Below are 25346 nucleotides of genomic sequence, written 5' to 3' on the forward strand. Positions count from 1 at the left end.
GCGTTTTTCAGAATTGTATTGAGATCGTTTTCCACAGAGCTCAGATGTCAAAGCACAGCAGCAGCTCTCCACAGCGATCCTCTATAGCGCCCTTTCTCCCGCAGCTCCGTCCTCATTGGAAGGAAGCAAGAGTGAAAGGCTGAAGTGAAATAGAGCGGGGACGAAGGCAGTGAAGAGAGAGAACGTGGGAAGAAGAGAAAAACGCAAGGGAAAAACAGCAGCGTCGTAAAAGAGGTGACGGAGCTGTCCTCTCTATAAGAAGGGTGCCAGCGAGCCTTGCTCTCGCTTACGGCCACACCCCCTTGAGCACGCCTGATCTCGTCTGATCTCGGAAGCTAAACAGGGATGGGCCTGGTTAGTACTTGGATGGGAGTCCGCCTGGGAATACCAGGTGCTGTAAGCCTTTAATTGCAGGAGGCACCCTATCTTCGCTCACTCGCTCATTCTCCTGTTCACACGTGCAGTGCGGGTTTTTGGCTTTTTATTTGTCAGCTTTGGTGAGACACAGGTGCTTGTGTATTAGCATGAACGTTTTTAATTCTCATCATGAACCTTATATACTGTATCTCTACATCCCATAACCTTTAACGGCAAGTGCCTGGGTGTGGACATGTTCTGATGTAATATTTAATTTAAAAGTAAACATTTTATTAAAGTCTGTTATATTGTTAAATCTATAAGCGTTATAAATATCAATTTTTGCTCGTGCTTATAATTTATCGCTGCTAAATGTGTCTTTTTTCAATTATTTTAACACTTTTATGACCTATCCACTAAAATATAAAGACCTGCCCTACAACGCTCTTCTCAAAAGATAAAATAAGTTTTACATTTTTTGATTCAATGTAATTTCTTTTCTAGAGAAACACATCATTTGAGGCTTGGGTTGCATGTTAATATTTTTAAGGTTTAAAGACTTTACGTTCACGGTACGTGGAAAATCATTTCAAACTTTTGAAAAGTTGTTGAGAATTTGTCATTGAAATAAGCTTACATATTTTAATTCAACGTGATTACTTTTCACTCTCGATAAAACACGTGTGATTTTGGGGCGGGGGAATATGGTGGGGCGTTCTAAAACATCACAACCATTTGAAAACTGTCTTGAACTATGTAGGCATGGTTACAAATTTGGAGTTTATGCTTAAATTAGCCGACTTGCCGGTTTTGAAGTGTGACACCTGAGCTGTCAGGCCCCGATATTGACTGCTGCGAAGATGGCTTCTTTGAGTAGTGAATCATCGGATTCCTCTGCTATGCAAACTGAAGAAGTAGGTTGCTAAAATATTTTTTCTGATAGTGGAATTGTCGTTTCAATCTGTGTTTAGCGTATTTCGTTTTCAACACTTTGTCTTCTTTTTAGCAAAAGCTGACCCAGCACTCAGTGGTGTGTGACAGTGGCTGTCATGTGAACTCTGATGGTGATTCAGGTGTTGGGGGTCCGTGAACGACTGATGAAGAGTTGCTACAAATGGTAAATATTAAACCACAGCAAGTTCGAAGCAAACGAAAAACTCTAACACAAAAGAGGCATTACAATTGTAAATATTTTAGGTAAAAAGCATGCCTATTTATTTTGTTAAGCCTTCCTTTTCTTTTTTCCTTTAATAGAATAACGAAGAGGTCGACGCATCAATCTTCAAACTACCATCAAGCTTGAATGTTTCGTGTCTGTTCATGTGTGTTTGCCAAAATGTGATTAATGATGATGTTCAACCTAGTTTAGCTAACGATGGCTCTAATGAGCCCAATGCTATGGATCAGACTGTAAAGTCGGTGGTATGTTGCACCTTCAACCATTGTTTAAAGGGGGTTGTGGTTGATGAATGCGCGGCCTGTTTGATTAATCATCCAGGTCAATGGGGTCACACATGCCTGGTTGTCGGGTGCGCGGATGAGTTCTGTGGTGTTTCCGGGGGAAAGTTTATGTAAATGAAAGTATTACTCACACCACACTTTTCTTTCCTGAGTTTCGTGGCTTTTCTTCCTCCAACTATCTTCCAAATACAGTCCGTAATCCGTTCCCTTAATCCTGATCCGATCCGAGTTCCAAAAGTCCGTAATAAAGCCAATCCGCGATGTATCCTTATCCAGTGTCCGTAATCCAAAAACCATAAACCTTTTCTCCTTTCAGTAGTCCGTTATTCCTTAGCCCGATCTTTAACATACACATCTTTCCTCTCTTTTCCTCCAAACCGCATTCACCTTATCGGCTTCCACCCTGTTCACTGCCTCCGGGGCACTTATATTTCGGTTCCTGATGCGGCTCAGCTGTGTCTCATTGTTTCTCAGGGTAGACCCTTTCCATTTACCGGTCATCTGATTCTTTTTGGCAGCCATTTTGCTAAGGTCCATATCTAGTATTTTAAGTAGGTCATTCCGAAAATACCTGTTATGAATGACCCTTCCCCTAGTCATGTTACAGTACAAAGATGTGTTGTTTGCCGCATTAGAAATGTATAAGTGTCTCAGTTTAGCCTGAATTTTATCGGCTGTTCTGTACATCGCCAGAGGCCTGGGTGCCTATACTTTTACAGATGATACTGAGCGGAGTATAAAGCACTTGCTGAGAAAAATAATTGACGACCGCTCGCCATATGAGTATGTACGCTCCTTACTTGTAAAGGTAGATGGAAAAATACTAGACGTGACTTTTGGTGCATTGCAAAACTTATTTTATACTTATTTATACAAAAAAAAAAGATCTATGTAAAACCAGGGCTGTGAAATACTCGCAATGTGAATAGAGCTTTCACTCTGTTTTACAGACACAGGTGTGCCATCGTGAGAAGAATGAAAAATTTCGAATGTATACGTACATACTTACGAACTTTCATACGAGCTCTTGCTCTTGAATATTTTTTTGAATTCGCTAAATCACACAAAAGCATCACTCATTGTAAGCATCTGACCAATTACATTCCTGAATTTTAAACGCATTTAGTATTTATTTTTAACTTGTTTTATTTATTTTTGTAAAAAAAAATACACACCTGTTTTAAGTATTCTTGCCATTTTTAGCATATTGTAAGTGGATATTTTTCAAACATTTTGTTTTTAAATCATATGAAACACAATCAACCCATTGTAACTTCCCATTGATAATTCCTGAGCTTTGTAGCTGTGTATTATTTCTTTTTACCTTGTTTTAATATTGTTTTTATTATTATTGCATTTTACAGAGCTTTTTAATATATTGTGAGCATTTTAGTGTCATTTTAAAATAGGACTATCAATGCTCCTGACTTTTAAACCTGTATTTCTTCTGACATTAATCTCTCCACCTACAGATGAGGAGGGAGGTATTTGATTTTAAACTGGTTGATTTGGGGGGGGGGGGGGGGGGCGGGAAATGTACATTCATTTCCTTGTGTGTATCACCAGTGGGAAACTTGGCATTTTTGGATGAATACAAGTACCCTCGCCATTCCATGCGTGACGTGAGCAAAGTGTAATTCCTGTCTTTATAGTGTGCTTGTTAGAGACTTAGCTGGCACCTAGAGCGCTTTAAATCCGGGAGTCAGCAGCCCAAGACAAGAGAGCTTCCTTCGTCTATGTTTTTTTGCGTGAAGGGGGGAAACCATGCATGTGCTGCAAACGATCTTAGTATCGAAGTGCCGTCCCACATAACCGATCCGAACAATCTGCTTTACAGAGGAGCACTGCCGGAGCTTATCGTTGGCAAACTGAAGACCAGGCCGACCTCTTCTGTGACTCTTGAACACTGAATCTCAAGGTTGTGAATTCAAGCTCCACGCTGGCGGGAAATTCCATAGGTAATGATCACATTTTCTTGCATGCTAATCAAAAGAAATATTAAGAAACTTTTCCCGATACCAGTTTTTTACAAAAGTAAAGGCACATGGCACATGTGTGCCACATCACGTCCGAGTTTAGTGACAACTACCTCAGAGATTGTAAGCTGGGTAGTTTCAGATCAGATCACTTTTTTTATCAAAGGTTCAAGCAAACCCGAATACTTTTGCAAGAGACATTTCAGAATCCCAGTCAAATCCAGTACGATTGCTGGATCCTTCGAATTCGACTGAACTATAGCACAGATCTGCAGTCCACCATTAGAATACTGTGGGTGTGTTGTATAAGCCATACCGCCCAAAACAGTTCTAAAACAGGAGATGCATCCTCGTTTAGGAATGTGGTATAAAGTGAAATGGTCTGGGAAGAGTCCTACGTTTGAACAGTTCAAAATAGACGTAAAGGGGTATTTACGGACTCTTTCGAAATGTAAGAACAAGCTGTGCGGACCTTATCTTTATTTACCTTGTGTAATCGTTTTTCATAAAGTGTAATTGTATTATAGCATGTGCCCCTGACGATTTTCTTGATACGTTATGTGTGCTCTTGTTTGTATTTTATGTAGTTTTGTTGTTCAAATAAAACGTAAAAGACACAACTTTCCGGATGCGGCTGCTGTAAAAATAAAATGACATCAAGGGTGCTGGACGCAGAGGTCTGAAACCTGCTCCACAGAAGATCTTTATCCAGAGGTGTTAAAGAAGTCGAGATCTCGCCATGAGAGGGGAAGCATCTCAGAAAAAGCAGGTGCAGTCGGTTCCACGGTCATAACGCCACTAAGTCGGGCGACAAGAGCAAAAGCCACCCTGTTTCATTCAAGTAGGTAATGTGGCTGAGTGGTTGAAGGCTCTCGCTTAAGGCTTCAGTCTTTTCGGAGGTGTGGGTTCCAATCCCATTGCTGCCTGTTTTTTTTGTGTTAAAACCACCTTCCTACTGTTTAGGAATCCAATGGGGGACATGTGTTTTTTTGATAAATGGAACAAAAGCTATTTTATCAGCTTAACATCAAAGCAGGGAAAAAATGTTTCGTCTTCTCAACACAGATTCTCGTTTCCACCTTCAGCAGGGAAGTTTGTCTACCAAGATCACTTTTGAGTCAGTGCAAATCACAGTGTGCCCTCAATTATGATGTCGGTTGTGTTCCTTTTATCGTTCTGCGTCTTCAAATCGAGTCGTCCTCAGAGGTAGAGCTGATAAAGTCTTTCTGCATAGCGCTCTATCAGAAATAACTTGTCCAAGTTCAAAAAAGATTGTGGGTTTTACTTCAAGCGATCACAAAGCATACCTCACATGTCAGATCTAAGTGGGGAATTGATTCTGTTTTTTTTATGTTCTGCTAGAGTATCTATTGGCTTGCCTTTATCAGCTGTGTTGGAAAGATAATCTGTGCTTCGTCTCAGAAAAAATCATCAGTACCGTCATTTTATTCTGTGCGTATGGCCGTTATTTAAAGTATATAAAAATCACGAGTTCATAGATTTCTCCAAATATCAACGACACCTTGTAAACCTGTGATAAGAATTCCTTCAATCCAATAGTTTCACTCCAGGGAAAAGGCAGGGAAACATAGAGAATTCTTATTTAAAGACAACATCCGTATTGGATTGCATGTAAGCAGGCATCACTCAGAATTCCTAATATGATTTTGAATTCAGTTTTGCAGTTCTTTAGTGTTTTACTACTTTCAGAGAGTCCTTTATTGACCTTGCTGAAGCAGAGAAGCGACATAATCACAAATGTGACCAGTTTTTTTGCTGTTTCTGGTTAATAATGATTATTATTTTGTATTTTGATTAGTATTTTTCGTAGCGTTCTTCCTCAGCTTTTAAGTTATTTGGTGAGCAAGAACCACTGAGAACGAGTCTGAATGTGTGAGCCCATTTCAAAAAATAAAAAAATAAGTTATATAAATCAAACCTTTTCTTCTGTAGTAATTTCATTTGATATTAAAATTAGTCCTGATTTACAATTTTTGGACATGGTTCATCTTAAATAATTTTGTAATAAGTTTCAGTTTAGGAAAATCATGCCCAGAAGCTACCAAAACTGGTAATGTTCACATAATGTGTAATGCAATAGCAGCAGTTGGGGTGGGAAACAAAAGGCATTTTTTTGTATGAATCCTAAAACTTCATAGAGGGCGTTCTAGGATTTCTTGCTTCAGATAAAGCTGTCAATACAACATAGATTTCTACTCAGTCAATATCAGCAGTGTTATCACTACCGAACGCTAAATATAGATTCTGGCAATACTTCATGAGTTGTTCATTAGAAAATTGTTTATGTTTTTTTTAACATATTTTCAATACCAGACAAAAAGTCGAAAGTTTCAATTTCATGCAACTGATGAAATCTCTCTTCGATGGAAGTTATAAGTACAGTACATCCAAAATACTGCGGAATCAATCAAATTTACATGTTTCTTGTGGATCCAGAAGATCATTTTGAGACTCAAAACATGCCTGTCTTTTCTTTTTTCGAGGACGAAGGAGTAGCAGCAGGAGTAGCAGTAATGGCAAGAACGTGTTTAGAGTTCAGCACTTCTCATTTCTAATGCAAAGCCATCGACTCAGAAAGCACCGCCCGTGATAAAAGAAATTGCAGAATTGCTGCCTACACGCTTTGAATTGCTGGCATTCTCTGAAAGCGTTCCTTTTTGAGGGTTCATGAAATTCCTCACATTTGAGCCAACACTAAAATATTTCATTCGGGGTGGCCTAATTCATAGTGCAAACCGAATCTACAGGGGAATGCTGTGGCACATGAAGCCGTTTGTTATTCTGTTTTGAGGTGTGAGGGGCGGAATGCAAATCGAGTTGGTGAATAGAAAATGAAACAGGAATCACTTCTTGAGCTACAAATTCCAAAAAGTATGAAAACCTGTGCATTTTAACAGTGCAGAATACTCACAAATTGCACTGAGTTGCTTGCTTTCTTCTGCTGCTTTTATATTTCAGTCATTCACTGTCAGCTAGCACTGGAACAATTCAAGAGAGGTAAAAACAGAAGCAGTCAGGAGTGGGATTTGAACCCACACCTCTATTGGGAGACCAGAATACCCAAGCCAGCTGGAAAGACACAGGCTCTTGAATCTGGCACCTTAGACCACTCGGCCACCCTGACAAACAAGAGAAAGGGGTGTGCTGAATGCACCAGTAGTTGACTAAACTGAGTTTCTTCCCTGAAATTATTTGCTTGCGAAGAGCCAAGTTGCCTTGAATGGATCTTGGAAAACAAATATACGGATGGATTGTTATTCGGTTGTGAGTTTTGAGGGGCGTATTATAAATTGAGTTGGTGAAAATGCGCTATTTGTTAGTCTGTCGGGAGGCTGCACAAGGTGTTTAGAGGGAGAACGTCTAAAAGGTAGGCTCTCTATGTTTAACATCAAGGCAGATTTTTTTTTTCTCAATGGAAATGCTCTTTAGCGCTTTCAACTTTACGTAGGGAACAACGTCTGCCGAGATCACTTTTGAGCCAGTGCACATGGTAATGTGTCACCCAGTACATTTAATATTGGCTGTTGTAGTGAGCTGCTTTTGTTTGTGAAGCTTTTACTTCTTCAAGCTGAATTATCGGCAGGAGTAGCTTATTAAATCTTTGCTCATAGCGCTCCATCAGAAATACCTTGTCCATGTTCAAAAGAGATCAGGGGATTTACTTCATACTTTCACATAGCATACCTTACACGAAAGATTTAAATGGGGAATTGATTGTGCTTCTTGATGTTGTTCCTGTGGTTGCCTTGGTTACATTGGTGTACATTCTTCCACGTTCTGCTAGAGTATCCACTGGGTGGGCTTTATCAATTGGCTCAGATAGGTCATCAGTGCTCCATCTCCAGAAAAATAATCAGCACTGTCTTTTTTCTGTGCGCATGACCGTCTTTTAAAACATATAAAATCACGAGTTCATTGATTTCTCCAAATAACAACAATACATTTTAACAAAGCGGTTAGCATTCCTCCAATCCAATAGTTTTACTCCAAGTAAAAAGCAGCGCAATATATAGAGAGATGATATTCAAAGATTTCAACGTTCTTATTGGATTGCCTGTATGCAGATATCGCTCAGAATTGCTAATATGATTTTAATTCGGTTTTTCTCTACTACTTTCAGAGTCTTTTATTGACCTTGCTGAAGCAGAGAAGTGACATAATCACAAATGCGACTAGTTGTGCAGCTGTTTCTGGTTAATAATGATTAATGCGAAAAAAAACAGCTCCTTGCATTCAGAGCAAGAGCAACCAATGCGCTCGCTTGTTGAGATGGGTATTTTACAAGCTACTCTTCCTTAGCTGTAAAGTTATTTGGCAAGCAAGGACCTCTGAATCCATCAAGAAGACAGAAAATCTAATATCGCACTGCCGTCTTGTGTACAAAATATTTGTTCAGCTCTAACGTCTGTGTGCTTTGACAAGGCATCTCAAAAGGACGTATTAAATAAGAAAATGATCCTTTCTGTTACCATTCCTGTGGTTGGAGCATTGTTTCGCCCTTTTACATTCTACAATTTTTACAGACAAGGTTTTATCACTGGAGTTGTACAGAACAAGTGTGCATCAGTCCATGAAAATCATCAGTACTGCTGTTTTTCTATGCATAGTTTAAACAAGAGCACTTAAAAGATGCAAAAGATAGATTGTGTTCTGTGAGCACCTGCACATCTCTAAGTCACTTCCACAGTCTTCTAAGTTGGGGATGTAGCTCAGTGGTAGCTTGCATGCTTCACATGTATGAGGTCCTGGGTTCAATCCTTGGCATCTCCAAGTGCTTTATGTTACTGTGCTCACATCGCAGTCTTCTGTTGAGTGAGAACTCTTTGCTCATGTTCATACAGAGCCAGGTTTACACAATTAAACTCGAAGTGCTGCGGTTTTAAATGTACCTCCAAAGCATTTAGTTCTGTTAACTACCAAAGAATGTGAACTAATTTAAAGTCACATTCAGGAAATCCAGAGAACGTCTTCACACTTGTCGTGGCTGTTGCAGAAAAACCTCACCCGGGATGTTGAATCTCACCCGGAATTTCCTGAGAGATCATTCACCGAGCGAGTCCTCCCTCTGGACTCCGCACTGAACTGAAGCTGCGCGAATTCCTCACTGCGTGTCCTGTACTGTGTAGTACAGTGACAAGAACGCCTTGAGCTTTTTTCGTATGTGAAGGAAAATGCAAAAGAGCATGAAAAGTATTGATGGTATAAAATATCCATGGTACAACTCGAGAAAGAACTGACGGACAAAACAATGCCATTTGATGATTACAAGAGAAACACAACCGTCCGAACATGGGCTTGGATCCTGAACGCTTGCGTTAAAAGACAAAGCAAAGGATATAACCTGTAAATGTCTTCATGTCTTACAGTTTATGAAATAACACAATTTCTTACTATTGATAGATGCTTTTTTGAATTTTAACAGAATCACAGAATTACAAACATTTGGGGTTAAACTGTTATTCACATACTCTAACGAAGAGAAACGTTAGTGTCTTCCGGTGTGTGAGCCCATTTCTCAAAAAATAAAAAAATAAGTTATATAAATTGAATTGTTCTATTTTGTAGGTTTGCATAGTCTTATTCATATTTCAGTTAAACCTTTTCTTCTGTAGTAATTTCATTTGATATTATATTAATCCTGATTTACAATTTTTGGACATGGTTCATCTTAAATAATTTGTAATTAGTTTCAGTTTTGGAAAATCGCGCCCAGAAGCTACTAAAACTGGTAATGTTTGCATAATGTGTAATGTAATAGTAGCATTTTGGGTGGAAAAACAAAAGGTATTTCTTGGTATGAATCCCAACACTTCATAAGCGGCGTTCGAGGATTTCTCGCTTCAGATAAAGCTGTCAATACATCATAGATTTTTACTCAATCAATATCAGCAGTGTTATCGCTACCGAACGCTAAATATAGATCCTGGCAATACTTCGTGAGATCTTCGTAAGAAAATCCAAAAAAGTACAGAAGCAATCAACGTTTTTTTTGGATCGAGAAGAGGATAATTATGAGACTCAAAATATGCCTGTCTTTTCTTTTTTCGAGGACAAATTGATTATTGAGGTGTAAAGATGGGTTCAAAACCAAAATCATCTGCTATTGCTGCTGTATCTTTGATAGTTTCTTCAAATCCTTCAATTGATCATTGATATCGAGGAATAATATTATACAAATTGTGGTTTTCTGTTAATTCCCAATTTTATTGTAATTACATCTTCGTTTACAGATGTCTTGCATGTATCACAAGGTATAATAGTCGCTGTGTGTCCTCAGCTAAAATGTTTTAAAAAGTACGACAAAAGTTCAATATGCTTAACATCATTTATGGTTATATCTATATTAAAATGAAGGTAAATATACCAAGATATTAAAAAACAATTTTACAGTCCTAAACTAATAATGCTTGTGAAGTTTTCCAATAAATCCGAACTGTAATTTTGAAATATTATTGCTGAGAATGCAAAGAGAATACAAAGATCAAATTCAATGGGTGAACATACAAAAGTAGTTCACTAAACTGAGTTTCTTCCCTGAAATGATTTGATTTGCTTGCAAAGCACTAAGCAGCTTTGAACGGATCGCGGGAATCAAATATACAGATGGGTTCAGAGTGTGCTTTCCAACTTTTGTGTAACATTTTCCTTTGATAGGGCAGAGTTGTCTTTACAATCTGGGATACATAAAAAGGAGTGACGTCAGTACAAAACAGCTTTCCTTCTTGGGGATCATATTTCTAACTATTTTGGTTTCAAGATCTCAATTTAGCGTGAAACATAAAAGCAAGCTGGATAAATCTCTTACACGTCATTTACAATGGCCTTTCAACTAATCCCGTGCAGGGATCAAACCTCAGCTAATGGTACGGGTTGCGTAAGGCTCTGCAACATGCAGGTAAGAAACTAACCTGTGCTTCTTCATTATAGATACTGAGCTACCGAAGGGATATCAGGAGCTTCTCTCTGGCACATACTGCCCAATGTAGTGAAATGTTCCGGATGAGTAAAATCCCAGATCGACATTGTTTCCAACTCGTTTCCTTAGTATTTTTTACCTTGAATTTAAGCCACAAACCAGGATTCTACTGTATAAACTTCCGGGGATATTAAAACATGTTTGATGGGGCATCAATCATTCCAGGCGGAAATTTACTCCTTTTTTTTTCTTGGGGGAAATGAGGAACAAAACTAAATGTCATTCTGTGTTTCTTAGAAGCATTATCACAGCTAATGCATGTAATGCCTTTAGTATGTGAAGGTGAGAGTTCAGTTACAGATGCAGCCATTCAAAGTGCGCGTTACAGACACGTACCGCAGGTGACGTCGCTCAGTATGACGCAAGATGACGCGTGGCACCGCAGTACGTGATTGGTTGACCGATAGGGGCACTCATGGTCTGTTGGTCTGTCGTAGAAAGACTTACAGTAAACGTCTTTGCTGTGCCCATTGTAGGTATTGAATTTTACCACTGAAGGGAAATCTTAGTAGCTGAGCATAAAAAGAATAGGAGCATACTGTAACGCGTGTGAAGGCCATAAACGATATTAATTTTGGAACATAAACATACAGTGTATAGCTGGTCTTGGTACTTTAAAGAAAAAAATACACACCAGTATTCCATTTCTCCCTAAACATTTTAAGCTTCGAAGTCTTTAACTAACGCGATACCGGAGTCAACAAGCATACTTTTAGAATTTGATTAAAAGGGAATATAATATGGAATCGCGTATCTAAAGAATTTAATAACGGTATTCGTGTGCTGCGACAGGGCTGTGTAGGGCTTTTTCACCTGCCTGTTCATGCGAGCTGTCTTGTAGCTGACTGGTCTAGGTGCGTGACTACCAACTGGCAGGTTGTGTGTTTGAATCCAGAAGGTGCCGGACTTTTCCTTTAACAAACATTTCTTCGAAAAAATAGAATAGCGATATTATGGACAATCAATTGACTTTTATATTTCAAAATATCGCAACATGATCGATATTTGCGATATTTTGAACATATCTTCCCTTCCGACAGCGGTTCCTGCTTCTATTGTGTGTGTGTGTGTGCAACAGAGTAAATTTTTATAGAGAAATGGAGGCTGGACAGTATGCGTTACAATATAAACATTTATATTGATTTAAATCGTGTTCTGATTTAAATCGCAAACGCGTGTTTAATTATGTGTTCTTTAATCATAATCAGGATAATGCATTTCTACATTTTCTGTATAAACCAGCTTAGAGGTTCATACAGAAAGACAGCTTGTGTTTAAATTGAGTGTAAGGTAATTTATGCTTCTAAAGTCATGGTCAGCATTTATTATTGTACTTACTCTAAACTTTTTCTGTGCCTAGTCACATTGTTTTATAGCGTTTTTATTGCGTTATTAAATCCGGTGGCGATGTGTGTTAGTTTCCTGACTCCCATTATTTAAACTGCAACACTGATCATTCATCTCTAAATAAACTTTATTTTATATAGCGTTTTAAGCGAATAGGTAATTAGATTGCTCATAAACCTAATCGCTTTTTCTACATAAACACAGCATGATTGCTCTCTGAAAATGCTTTTCCTTTATTTTTAAAGTAGGCTCAGATTTCAACTATAGATTGTATTATTATAAACTTTCTTGGAAAAATGTATTTTATGTAAACTATGTTTGCTATTAATTCATTTAGGGCTAAAATACGTTCATTGTCTTCCAATCGAGTCGAGTTGACATTGGAAGCCTGCCACACCCGGACTGTTAAACCAACGCATTAGCACGTCAAAGCCCATTGAGGGTATTGAGCCAGTATTGGCTTTAGTATTCCCCCCCTCTCCCCTCAATTCAATTCAATTCAAGGTGTTTTATTTGCATGACAGATGGGTACAAGCAGTGTTGGGTATGTATATTGTAACGCTTACGGCAGACAGGCACTGTGTAAGAGCCGGCGCACCAGAGCAGCGCACCGAGGGAGCGTCTGCATTTATAACTTAGTTTTTAAAATTAGTCAAGCAATATGAAGCATCTCCTTTTACTTAGTGCCTGAGCATAAAAAGAATAGGAGCATACTGCAACGCGTGTGAAGTCCATAAACGATATTAATTTTTGAACTTAAACATACAGTATATGGCTGGTCTCGGTACTTTAAAGAAAACATACACACCAGTATTCCATTTCTCCCTAAACATTTTAAGCATCGACGTCTTTAACTAACGCGATACCGGAGTCAACAAGCATACTTTTAGAATTTGATTAAAAGGGAATATAATATGGAATCGCCTATCTCAAGAAATTAATATGCAATAACTGAGTCAAGGGACTCAGAGGATCCAAGGCTAGACTGAGTATAATAGGCTTCGGGCTTCTATTGTGACATCTACTGTAAATTACAGAAATGTTAAAAGTAAACAAAATAAAGTAACTAAAATGTGGTCTGAAATCACCCCTTTAGACACCCCTTTTACTTCACTGGTATCAGATATGAAAGGCAATAGTCTCCCGTTCTGTCTGCTGTGTGTTGCAGCAGAGGGACTCCCTGCAGCTGAAAGGGGCAGAGTAACTTGCATGCCCTCTAGTACAGTTTACACATGCACGACTTTAAAAGCTAGCAAGACAGGTTTCGATTCACATTAGCTGGCGAGCCTTGTTAAAAAAACGAATGATAATGTAACATGCCACTGTTCATGAACAAAGTTATACTGAGATTTCCTAAGATACGCGATTAAAAAATAAATAAATAAAAATTTGAATCTCCTGCGGAACACATTCCATAAGAATCAGTGGTTTTACAGTATATATCGCCTTTAAAGGTGGCTTCTCAAAACGCTTTACGGGATAAAAACAACCAGAACAGCAGCAACAACAATATTGTATTTCGTTGCACTTTGAAAACCAAGTAATAACTTAACTATAAAGTACGTGCAAACGTTTCGTATGTTGCTGTCGTGAATGCCTGCGTACCCATAAGTATCTTATTTGCCTTGAGTCTGTCTACAGTATCTCTGTCCCACTACCCCATCTCTCCCTCAATTCAATTCAAGGTGTTTTATTTGCATGACAGATGGGTACAATTCTTGTTGGGAATGTATACTTTGATATTTACACCCGGCGCGGCACCGAGGGAGAGTCTGCATTTATAACTTGGTTTTTAAAATTAGTCAAGCAATATGAAGCATTTTTACTTTTAAGTCCCTTAAATACATTGAGCACAGCTTTCTCACCATCCTTACACAAAGCAGAAACTGTCCGATGACTCACAGTACAAGTGGAAAGATTACAGATTTTAATCTTCTTTAATTTTGTCTTTAATTTTGCCTGTGGGGTGTATCTTATTAAGCTCTAAATTGCATTTTGAGCGCGGTTTTTTACTTTTTTTTTTAATTGCATTTTGGGCGCGGACAGCACATACAAGGGTTAATGAACTGCGCCAAGAAATTTAAAATAGTATTCTTTAGGTGTGAGGGTAGGAGTGGACCGCAGCAGGCATAATCAGCAAACCAGGAAAACAAAGAACAGGACAGGTGAGATGTGTATCCAGAAAGTGAGTGATCAGAAAAAGGAAATGGAAAACGCAGAAAAAGGAAACGCTTTACAGGATAAAAACAATAACAACAGTAGTGGCTGGGCAAACGATTTTTTTTATCGAAATACAAATTGAGATACTGTACTGTATAATGATGTGCATGAACAAAGGTATACTGCAATTTTCCTTAGATACGCGATTAATGCTTCGTAGGAGGAGGCGGTCTTTTCCTTTTGTCTAACAGTCTGTCCACAAACAAAACATTCCTGTTAGACAAGAGGAATTGAAAAAAAACAATTTTGTCAATGAAAACCGGTGTGTGTGTCTCTCCCTGCTGGATGTTCCTCTCACAAACTGCTGAATGAATAAAATAATTTTATTGAAAATGCGTTTGCGATTGTCTGGTATTTAATTTGGTCCCTTTTAACTGTTTTTCGATCTACTGTATTGCTTTGAGATGCCACTTTTAAAGGCGATATGTAAAATAAAGTTTTTTTATTATTGTTATAGAGAAACATGATCAGATTTTCCCTGGTTCAGAAAAAAGATCTAAAGTGCTACACATAACTTTCTTAATTCGATGTATTTAAAGCAGTGAACTACTGTAGGTGTCACATAACATTCAGAAATACAATCACGTATTTGACAAATAAAAACGATTATAATCTAATCCTTCCACGTTTGATCCCAAAATCCCAAGAAATATAAATCTTGACGGGTAGAAAGCTATGCTGAAAGTTTATTAAGATACTTAGAAGACAAAGATACTGTATCAATTTATGTTGCATTAGCCTGATTATGATTAAAAAACACATATAATTAAACACGCGTTTGCGATTTAAATCAGAACACGATTTAAATCAATATAAATGTTTATATTGTAATGCATACTGTCCAGCCTCCATTTCTCTATAAAAATTTACTCTGTTGCACACACACACACAATAGAAGCAGGAACCGCTGTGAGAAGGGAAGATATGTTCAAAATATCGCACATATCGATCATGTTGCGATATTTTGAAATATAAAAGTCAATTGATTGTCCATAATATCGCTATTCTATTTTTTCGAAGAAATGTTTGTTAAAAGAAAAGTCCAGCGCCAGCTGGATTTGAACACACAGCCTGCAAGTTGGTAGTCACGCACGTAGACCAGTCGGCTACAAGACAGCTCGCATGAACAGGCAGGTGAAACAGCCCTACACAGCCCTGTCGCAGCACACGAATACCGTTATTAAATTCTTTAGATACGCGATTCCATATTATATTAGCAGAAAAGCTTAAAACTACCACTTTTTCACACGCTATTTCACATGCTAGTTAAATACTTCGATGCTTAAAATCGTTAGGGAGAAATGGAATACCGGTGTGTATTTTTCCTTTAAAGTGCCGATTCCTGGAATCTGACTGGCTGACACCCCTCTGAAGTGGTTCCATAAAATCTGGTATACGGAAAAGAAAGCGTTGATAAATACAAGTGTCTTTTAATACACTCTTTGCTGTGCTCTTGAGGATCCTTGTGATATTTTAAGCTCTAGTTGAATGATAGGTGTAGCATTTTAAATCATTTTCGTAGTTAGAAATTATGAAATGCCCAGTTAAAAGCAAGGAAGTTTTTATGCCCGTTGAAGTAAAACAAAATGCCTGACAAAGTATGGCTTGGACAGATTCCAAGTGCTTGTACAAATGTGCTAAAGAAATTATACTTTGAGTATACAGCTTGTCCAAAGTCATCCATTATTAATACTATTAGTAATATCTTCAGTAAAGGCTTTGATGCATAAATATTTCTGATAAAGGTAGGTTGTGTACTTTTGTCCAACTGAGCAATCTTGCTTTCATAAAATATACCAACATTTTAATGACTGATGATTAACATGCTGTAATACACAGTTCAAAATTAAAGGCTCAAATGCTGTACATGAGAGGTTAAACTCCCCCTGGCGGGTTTACAAGGCGACGCCGGATAGTTTACCACGTGACACCACGTTAACTGCATCATACCGCGTGATACTGCAACACGCCCACCGGGGTATCCCGCGAAATACCTCACGCATTTTGAATGGCTGCATCTGTATATACACAGTGAGCTATATTTGCGAGCCTACTACCAGCTGCGGGCTCCGTATTTAATTGTGGTACAAGACCGGCCGTGGAGATGAAGTGAGACAGGTGTATACATTAAAAGGCTCATAGCGTCCCTGAGAGGTCTCAAACCACCACCCTTTTGGTTAACAACCGAGCCACAAAGACTCATATAGAGCTTAACACTTCTCGGTCTCGGTGAAAGTGATACACTCCGTAAAATTTCCGGAGATTAATTTGTTTTTAAAGGAAAATCGCCAACAGCGGCCGAGATCTACTGGAGTTTTTCATTCTATACTGCGATTTCTGTAGGGTACCCTGTGAAAATACGAGTTTTGACGAGAAGGGATGGACATATAAGGTCAGAAGGCTTGGGGAATTGAACTTTAAGGTGAAGACTGCGGGTTCAGTAGCAGCAGAACCTGATCAGTATCAGTTGACTCCGATATACTTTGAAAATTAACTTCGGGATTTAGAGTCAGACGTGCTACCGTTGCACCATGGGGTATTTAATTAAAAAAAATTGAAAAACAGTCAGTGTTCCTGGATCTGTTATCGAGAACAACACCTGCACAAGAGCTGCGCAGGAAGAATAAAATGTGGTCTGGGATGAAGAGACTCTCTTCGGAAGAGCGGCGCTCTTCACAGGAGAATTTTTTGTGAAGCTGATTTGTCTCCTTTGGGGAATTCAAAAGTGCTAATGGCTGTGGCGCAAAGGTAGCATGTCTGACTCGAAATCAGAAGGCTGCGTGTTCAAATCGCGTCGAAGTCTCCTATTAGTTTTTCAGGTTCTGCTGGTCCTCAACACGGAATTCACACCATGTAGTTGAGTTCTATCTGTACACCACATAGATAATCTAAACAAAATAGAACCCTACAGGACACGCAGTTAGGATCTCACACAGCGAATACCCTTGAACACAAGAGAGAAGGCACAGTTCAAATCTGCGAAACATCACCTCTGTCTTTAGAGACAGCTACATCAGAGAATGGAATCCCGGAAGTTTCAAATAACTTCTTTTAATACAGGTTCAAGCAAACCTGAAAGTTAGGGAGTTTCCGGACACTTTTGTTTTATTAAAAAATGTCTGAAGCCTGAAAATGTAATTTGAAAAAAAAAACCGCTATTGGACATGAGCAGGTACTTTTTGTAACGATTTGCTATTTCATGCTGGAAAACAAAGGAAACAGACCCAATGTTTGCTTTCGGGTGCGGTTCATTACATAAAAGACATCTATTACTGAGGAGCTTGAATAAAATTTACGCGAGCCAGGTAGAAGTCGAACCTACAATCTTGCGATCCGAAATCAGATGCGTTATTTATTAAACCGCTGGTATTTCACATAACCTGAATTCCCCCATAGTGTGCTCAGCATCGCTACTAGTAATCCACCGCCCTGTCTAAAATTTCAAAGTGAGAAACATGTGTTTTCTGATTTTTTATGAGTTTTAAAATATTATCTCTTTAAATCAGACAAAGGGTTTATGTTTCGCACTGAAATTCCGATTGATTGAGAATTCAAAGAAAGACTGTTTTCTTCCACAACACCGTATAATTATCACATCCACCAGACTCACCAACTTTTCCAGACCTTGCTGGGTGAGCATTTGCTCCGATAAATTAGGTCACGTATCATGTTAAATCACTTCTTCTCAACACAACATTTCCTGGTGCACGTTTTTTCTATGAAAAAAAGACATTTTTCCCTTGCACGATTTTTCGTTTTTTATCAAAGCGTACAGAAAGAAAAAAGAAGAAGAAATAGTGTCGCAAAAGAACTCTGTCGCCCTTGGGAGATGTCAAACGCATTGGACATGAAAAATGCCCAATAAAAGCCATTTCTCTTCGTTTCTCAGTGTCGGGGCTGCTACTGTATGTAAAAGAGGCAATTTTCTCTGAGAGCAGTTTCAGCGCTTTCTGAATGCAGATGTCTCAGAGTGGTGTGTCCAAGTAGCTGTTAAAGGTGATGGCAATTCTGTTACCATAGCTTAGTTGGTTGGAGCGCCTCCCTATTAAACAAAAGAACCTATGTTCAATTCCCAGCCATGTATTTCTTCCTATCTTGTAGTACAGAACGTACCATTTTGGGCACTCACAAAGGGCTTGATTTCGTTAAATGCATGTGTTCATTTCCTTTCTGGAAAACTTGTTTTTGATGAAATTCACACAGCTTGCGAAACATGAAATTCAGTTCTTGGTTATCAATGCAGAAGAAATATTACCGGCTGGCAAAATAAACGGTAAGAGATTTGTTTTTGATTCGAGGAAAGTCCCGTGCAATCGGTTAGCGCGTTCGGCAATTAACTGAAAGGTTGGTGGTTCAAGTCCATCCAGGGACGGGTTTCTTCTTCGATGTAAACATTGTTTTCGCATAGGTCGATTGGATTTCTCAGCTAAACCACAGCCATTTTAATATTTGTAGGAAATGCGACTGTTCAACACGTGTCAAAAATGTCCAATAATGCCCAACAACGCAACTCCCCAGAAAACCATATTCACCCAAGAAAAATGATCGTCGAATCGTCATTTATACTCCCGTCACATCCTCTGCTGAAATATTTTAAAAATACAATGCAGATTTGTTTGAGAACTTGACAAGCATTGTTTTGTTAGCACTGTGCAGTTGGATTTTGATATTTTGACATATTCACCTTAATTTTAAACTGTAAATACTGTACAATCTATTGTAATTGTGTTGTAATATTAAAATATGTTAGCTGAGGATGCAAAGGGGTGAAAGGGAAAGGTCAGAGGGTAAAGTAACAACAAGGTTAGGATTGGTGGAGGTGGTAGGGGTGTTGATGGTTTTTCTCTGTAGAGGATGATTGAGTTTTTTATCCTTCTCTGAAGTGAGAAACTGGAAGAGTTGGGAGTTGAGAGATCTGATGAGGTTAGTTATAAAAGGAAGTTGATGTGGAGCTGTTAGCTGTAAGAATTCCTTAATGTCTTTGATGTTGTCATCAAAGATAAACTGCAGTAAGCAAAGATAAAAAGAAAATTATCTTTGCATACTGCCCTGTCTTTCTAACACCTGAAGAAGGCTCCACGGCCAACACATTGTGTTTCCTTTCTTCTCATTTCAGCATGGAATAACCCTTTACTTGTTCCTTTGCAGCCTACGCATGCTGACACAGCTACTCACCTGATATATAACATTCCTATAATCACAACTATGAATGTCCACTGTGGGTATTTTTTCCATGAGTATTTATTCTGTCATTGAAGCATATTTTATGTCATACCGAAGTGTCACAATCACTGAATTTTTTTTTCATTTAGAAAGTAAGAAAATGATAAATCACTATGAATTGCCTTTAGCCTGTTCTGATCTAGATTTTCTATATACTTTAACATGCCAAGTTCACAATGTCACAACTGATATGCAACAGTGAAGTGTTGTAATGTACATAGTCTTGGAACATTGAGATGTTTTGGTAATGAGGAAGGAGGGACATGCCATGTTCACAGGGTCATATTTTAAAAAAATGGCACAGTAAAATTTCCTAAAGTTCAGGATTTTGATAGTCTGTTCCATTCTCTCTCACACCTCAGTGTCAGAATTTGTAGATGTTTTTATAACCAGGGGGTAGGTTTATAGCAAGAAGCAGAAAGTGCCATCACCCGTTGCTCATCCTCGGTTAACCATATATTCTCATGCCATGTTCTAAATGTCCCATTTATATTAAAAAGTTCTTGTAAAATGCAAGATTTTAAGACTTTTTATGATCAGAAGGTAAGGTCATGGTAAATATGCAGAAAGTGCCTGTGAACTTATGTTTTGCCTTTGTCTTATTTACTTATTGTGTTTGTGTTATTGTGAGTTTTGAAAATTGGTTTACAATTTTCTGAAATGTGTTTCACACAAAAATTCTATTTGGATAGTCACTACTTTACCCTTTACTGAGGATAAATACAGTAATCCATCCCGATTAGTACTTTTAAAAATTACTGTAAAGAGCCATCTACAGGTGAAAGGTGGCATAACATCACAGCAGCAGCATTTAAGGCAGAAGAAGAAGCTGGCGAATAAGAAGCCAGCTTCAGCCTCGTTAATGCAATACCATTGGGTGAGGTGGAAAAATATTTCTTCCTCTGAATCCAAACATTTTTATAGGAGGTGTTCTAGTACTTCTTGCCTCAGATAAAACTACCAATACACTTAGTTCTACTCCATCAATAGCAGCAGTGTTATTGGTACTGAGTCCTAAATGTATGTCCTGTCATCATATAAAATGTCAAAAGTTTCGACTGCATTCAACTGATCAAATTTCTCTTCGATGACAGTTATAATTTTATCCAAAATACATCCGAAACAAATTTGCACTGTTTTTTTTTATCCAGAAGAGCATCATCATGAGACTCAAAACATACCTGTTTTTTCTTCTTTCCAGGAGGAAGGATTGTTCAGATGCAAACATTGGTCCAAAATCAATGTACTCTCCTATCGCTGTTGCTTCTTTAAATCCTTCATTTGAACGTCGATATTGAGGGATGATATCTTACACATTTTGGTTTTCTTTTAAAGCAAATTATATTAAAATATGAGCCTCTGTTATAGTTGTCTTGGAAGTTTCGGAAGGTATAATAGACCCCCTTGTGCCATCAGCTAAAATATGATAAAATACAACAACATTTATTTACATAGAACAGCATTTATGGTTACATGTATATTAAAATTAAGATAAATATACAAAAGTATTAAAATACTAACGTACAGTCCTAACATCATCATGCTGTCCAACTGTCTTTTTTGCTTGTCAAGTTCTCCAACAAATCTGTGTCGTAATTTTAAATATTCTAACTAAGGGTGCATCGAGAGCATAAATGAATTCTTCTGCCAGCCGTTCGAAGATCAAAGTCCTTGGCTGAATATGATGTCCTTGAATGTTGGTCATTATTGGCCATTCCCAGTGATATTGACTTACGTACTTAATTGTTTAACAAAAACATTCACATTTCTTGCAAATATCAAGTGGGTTAAGGTTTTGCTAAGAAATCCGAATTAGTAGAGATGAGGTTTACATTGCAATAATGAGAAGTGCATTTCTGGGTGGGCTCAAACCACTAACCTTTCAATTAACAGAGACTCACGTGTGTCCCTTTTCTCCATTTGCAAGCTTCTGATTAAAAAAAGAAAATAATGCTTCTTTCTTACCAGCCTGCGATATACAAGGCAAGATTTGTATTTCATCTTTAACAAGCTGTATGAATTTCATGAAAAGCAAGTTGTTCCAGAAAGAAAATGAAAACTTGCATTAAACAAAATCAAGCTGTACGTAATCATCCATAGTGATACATTTTGTAAGACAAGACAAGAAGAAAAGCACTGTTGAGATTTGAACTCAGCATCTCCTGTTTAAGAAGAAAGTATATAAACCAAATCAGCCATCAGGGTATCAACACCATGTCTGACTCAGTGATTGCAGCTGACTGTCACTGGAGGACACTTCATCGTGAACAAGTCAGCCTGCATAATGAGGGGGAAGAGACTGACCTCTGTGATGCAGTATCGACAAATACTAACCTTCTGTCCAACTGTTCTCTGCTGCATTCTGGATTAGCAGGTAATTTTGGTTTCCATGCGTGTGTAGGGGTTTTGTGTATTTACTGGGACAATTATTAATTGTAGCAGTAAGTCCCAAAATGATTCTTTGATGGCTATTAGAAAACCGACCGTGCGGGTTAACTCATTAATGCACACACACAGATACTAATACACTTATTAATACATAAAATGTGCATATAAACATAACAGATCTTAAGAGTGTGGGTTAGCAGAATACAAAAGGTATATATTAAATCACGAAGAGTTCCAAACCAAGAGGGACATACATTCAGTATACCATTCATTTAGACTGTTTCGTAAATGAACTGGGATTACAACTTCTGCACTAGATACTCAAAAGCAAGTACATCACTCATAGGTATTAGATTGATATCAATTGTGGTTGAGGTAACAATTGAATTCTCGAGCTGTAATGCAGAATGTTGAATACTCATCCGATCTGTGTGGATTCAGATCTCCCGCGGACACAAAGAAGCAGTGGCAGGCTGTTGCTGTGTGCAATCGGCACTCTCTGGCTCGGTGCCAGGCAGTGGCCGGTGCGGCTGGCAAGAAGGAGAGGAGGGAGAGATTCCTGCTGCGATGCGCTGCTAATGCTCTTTGAAGACCGGCTAGTTAGTGTTGGCTGAAACTAGCAGAGCTTGTGCACATGGAAAGTGACTGCGGATCCAAGCAAGTCACACTCTTTAGATGGGTAGAAGACCAGTTCGTTCCCGATGTAGCGCTAGTCCTGAATCCTGAGATTCAGCTGTCGACAGTTCCAACCGTAGTTCACTCGTTGATCAGGCGAGCTTTGGCGGTGGAGTACCGGTGGTTCACATGGCTGTCAGCTGGGCTAACCTCGGGCAGATCTTTTTGTTATGCACAGGCAACCTCCATTCTCAATTCTTAGAACAAAGTTAAGTCCTGGCACTCGGACACACTGGCCATCACGTGATTGTCCGAGCTGAGCTACCAACATTACAAATGCTGTTTACACATTAGATGGTTATTTTTGGCTTCTGATATTATGGTGGATAAAGAGCCCTGGAATCTTTGTAGAAGGACAAAAGACGTAAAGAAAGGGCAGTGTAACCATGGCCAAGAGAAGGGAAATGTTGGAGAGATCTTTTTTCATTCACTTTTTATCATTGTTTTTCCAGCCCAACAAAGATCAAAATATATGAGCAGGCGTCCTGTGCCAAATCCAATCTGCCTTCCTTCCAAGCATACAGGAATGTCAGTGAATTAAATATTGACATATGAAAATACACAAAAATATGCAATCACACATATGCAGTTTGAGCAAATATAAGACAATAACCAAGTACCACAAACTACCAGGCATCTAGTATCATTAGCAGTTCAGGTGGGGAGCTGCGTCAGCATGTGTAGGCTTCAAAGGAACAAGTAATAGGTCTATTCCATGCTTAAAAGAGAAGAAAGAAAACACAACATTTCAGCCGTGGAGCCCTCACACCTGAAGAAGGCTCCACGGCTGAAACGTTGTGTTTTCTTTCTTCTCTTTTCATCTAGTGTCATTAGCCTTTTAACAGTTCATGTCAAAATAAAACAGAAATGGATAACAGGAAGCCCCACTGCCTGGTGTGGACGGTAGCTGTGCATGTTGCAGCAGAATTGTGCATGTGAGATCAAGGGGGCATGTCATGTGTTTCAGCACTTCACTCCCTTCAGTAGCACATGATTCCCTGAGTTCTTTGGATGACCTGTGGACCGATCTTTCATGATGAAGAATTCCTTAAGAAGAATAGATCTCGGCCCACCATCCCAATGCCTTCATCTCACAACAACAACCTCCCACTGCCCTTAGTCTGCAAGGCAGACCTTTCAAGTGCAATGACGATGCCTGGACCTTCGTTGCCTATTGTACGAGCTGAACTTTTGTGCTCATCAATTCAACACTCTTTCCATCAACTCATCTTGTCTTTTGACGCTTCGTGTTTTGCGCTCCTTTGACTATCGGCATATTGGGTGACTGCAAACACTGAAGTTCTTGCTTACGGAGTGTGGAACATTGTTTTCAAGTGATCGCTGTTCTGTCATGTTGACGCCGAGTGAATCTTTCTTTGGCAACATGGGCAGGCTGACAGCAGTGCGAGCGAAAGTAATGGCAAATTTCTTGACTTATTTCTGAATGTGAATGTTCTTTAGAAAAGGGATGCGGCGTTGCTTCTCGTCCGTGTAAAGGTCGTGCATTCCAGACATGTTTATAAGCGAACAGTTGCCGCAAGTGATTGAAAAGAGCAAGAGAGGAAGCAGCCCTGCCCCATGTGAGGATCAAACTCAGGCCTTTCAGATGATGAGACTGACGCACTACCAATTACGCCAACAAGTCCAGCTGCAGTACACACACCGGAAAGTTTGCCTCACATGGATTTCAGTCGCCAGTTCCCTAATCTTTAGATGCCATCTGCTGAATGTTGCATTTGCCTTTTGATCTCACCGATACATTTTTGGTCTGTTTCTGTTGCGAGTCCGTCTTTCAGATCTCACCTAGCACAAGTCTCTCTGGCTGAAGTGGCCTCTCTGCTTCAGCATCGTGCCCTCACTCAGCCATTAAAAATGTCACTCGGACTTCTGACATGCTGACATGAAATGTCAAGAGAGAGTGGCGGAGACGCTTAAGCTAGAGAGAAGATGAAAAGGGGGCGTGGCTGCGAAACGCTTGACAGCTGGACAATACTCTCCATGCAAGGCGTGACCACAGGCTAAAGGACACCTTTTGGCACATCAAGCTCTAAGCACACACCTGGAGGATGCGGGAATTGATCCCACTACCGCCCACATGCAAAGCAAGCGCTGTACCATACAAGCCAACCCCCCTCGCTGGGGCTTATACCTCGGTGTCACCTAGGGCCACTTGTTCCCCTCTTACCAGGCGCAGTTCACTGCCCTTCGTCTGCAAGGCAGTCGTGTAATTGCGGCTTTCTTGACTTATTGATGAAGGTCTGACTGGACGAGCGAATGACGCCTCTCCCCCATCCTCAAGCTCACTGACAGATTGAAATGAAAAATGCTGCTGTGGCTCGTTGGTCTAGTGGTATGATTCTCGCTTAGGGTGCAAGAGGTCCTGAGTTCAACTCCTGGACGAGCCTTTGTGTGCTCTCTTCCTCCTCTTCCACAAGACTGGGAACTGATATCCACATCACTTCCCAGCGTCTGCTTATGGCAAACGATGGAATGTGACTAATGACTGAACGAGCCTGGTGAATTCTCATCACGTGGCACAATGAGAGCGTGCAGTCAGCTGTCCAAGGCGGCAACCTCATTGCTCGTTCAAAAGAACATGTACTGAAAACTCATCACCACTATGTCGTAGATGAGCACCGCGATCGCTTGTTGTCATGCGTCCTTACTTGGGAAATGCAGAAGCAAAAACTGCCCTCTCTCAG

General features: G+C 39.3%; 2 non-coding genes across 2 annotated transcripts; one reads left to right on the forward strand and one right to left on the reverse strand.

The window, feature by feature from the left end:
* Positions 1 to 284: 284 nt before the first annotated feature.
* LOC148825954 (5S ribosomal RNA) lies at positions 285 to 403 on the forward strand. Its single transcript, XR_016092893.1, has one exon. It is a non-coding gene; the product is annotated as a 5S ribosomal RNA (ribosomal RNA).
* Positions 404 to 6826: 6423 nt separating this feature from the next.
* On the reverse strand, positions 6827 to 6939 carry trnal-caa (transfer RNA leucine (anticodon CAA)). The gene is made up of 2 exons: positions 6902 to 6939; positions 6827 to 6872 (listed from the first exon to the last, which is right to left on the reverse strand). It is a non-coding gene; the product is annotated as a tRNA-Leu (tRNA).
* Positions 6940 to 25346: the final 18407 nt, after the last annotated feature.

The sequence above is a fragment of the Atractosteus spatula genome, chromosome 10, assembly GCF_055471065.1.
Source record: "Atractosteus spatula isolate fAtrSpa1 chromosome 10, fAtrSpa1.hap1, whole genome shotgun sequence".
NCBI lineage: Eukaryota > Metazoa > Chordata > Actinopteri > Semionotiformes > Lepisosteidae > Atractosteus > Atractosteus spatula.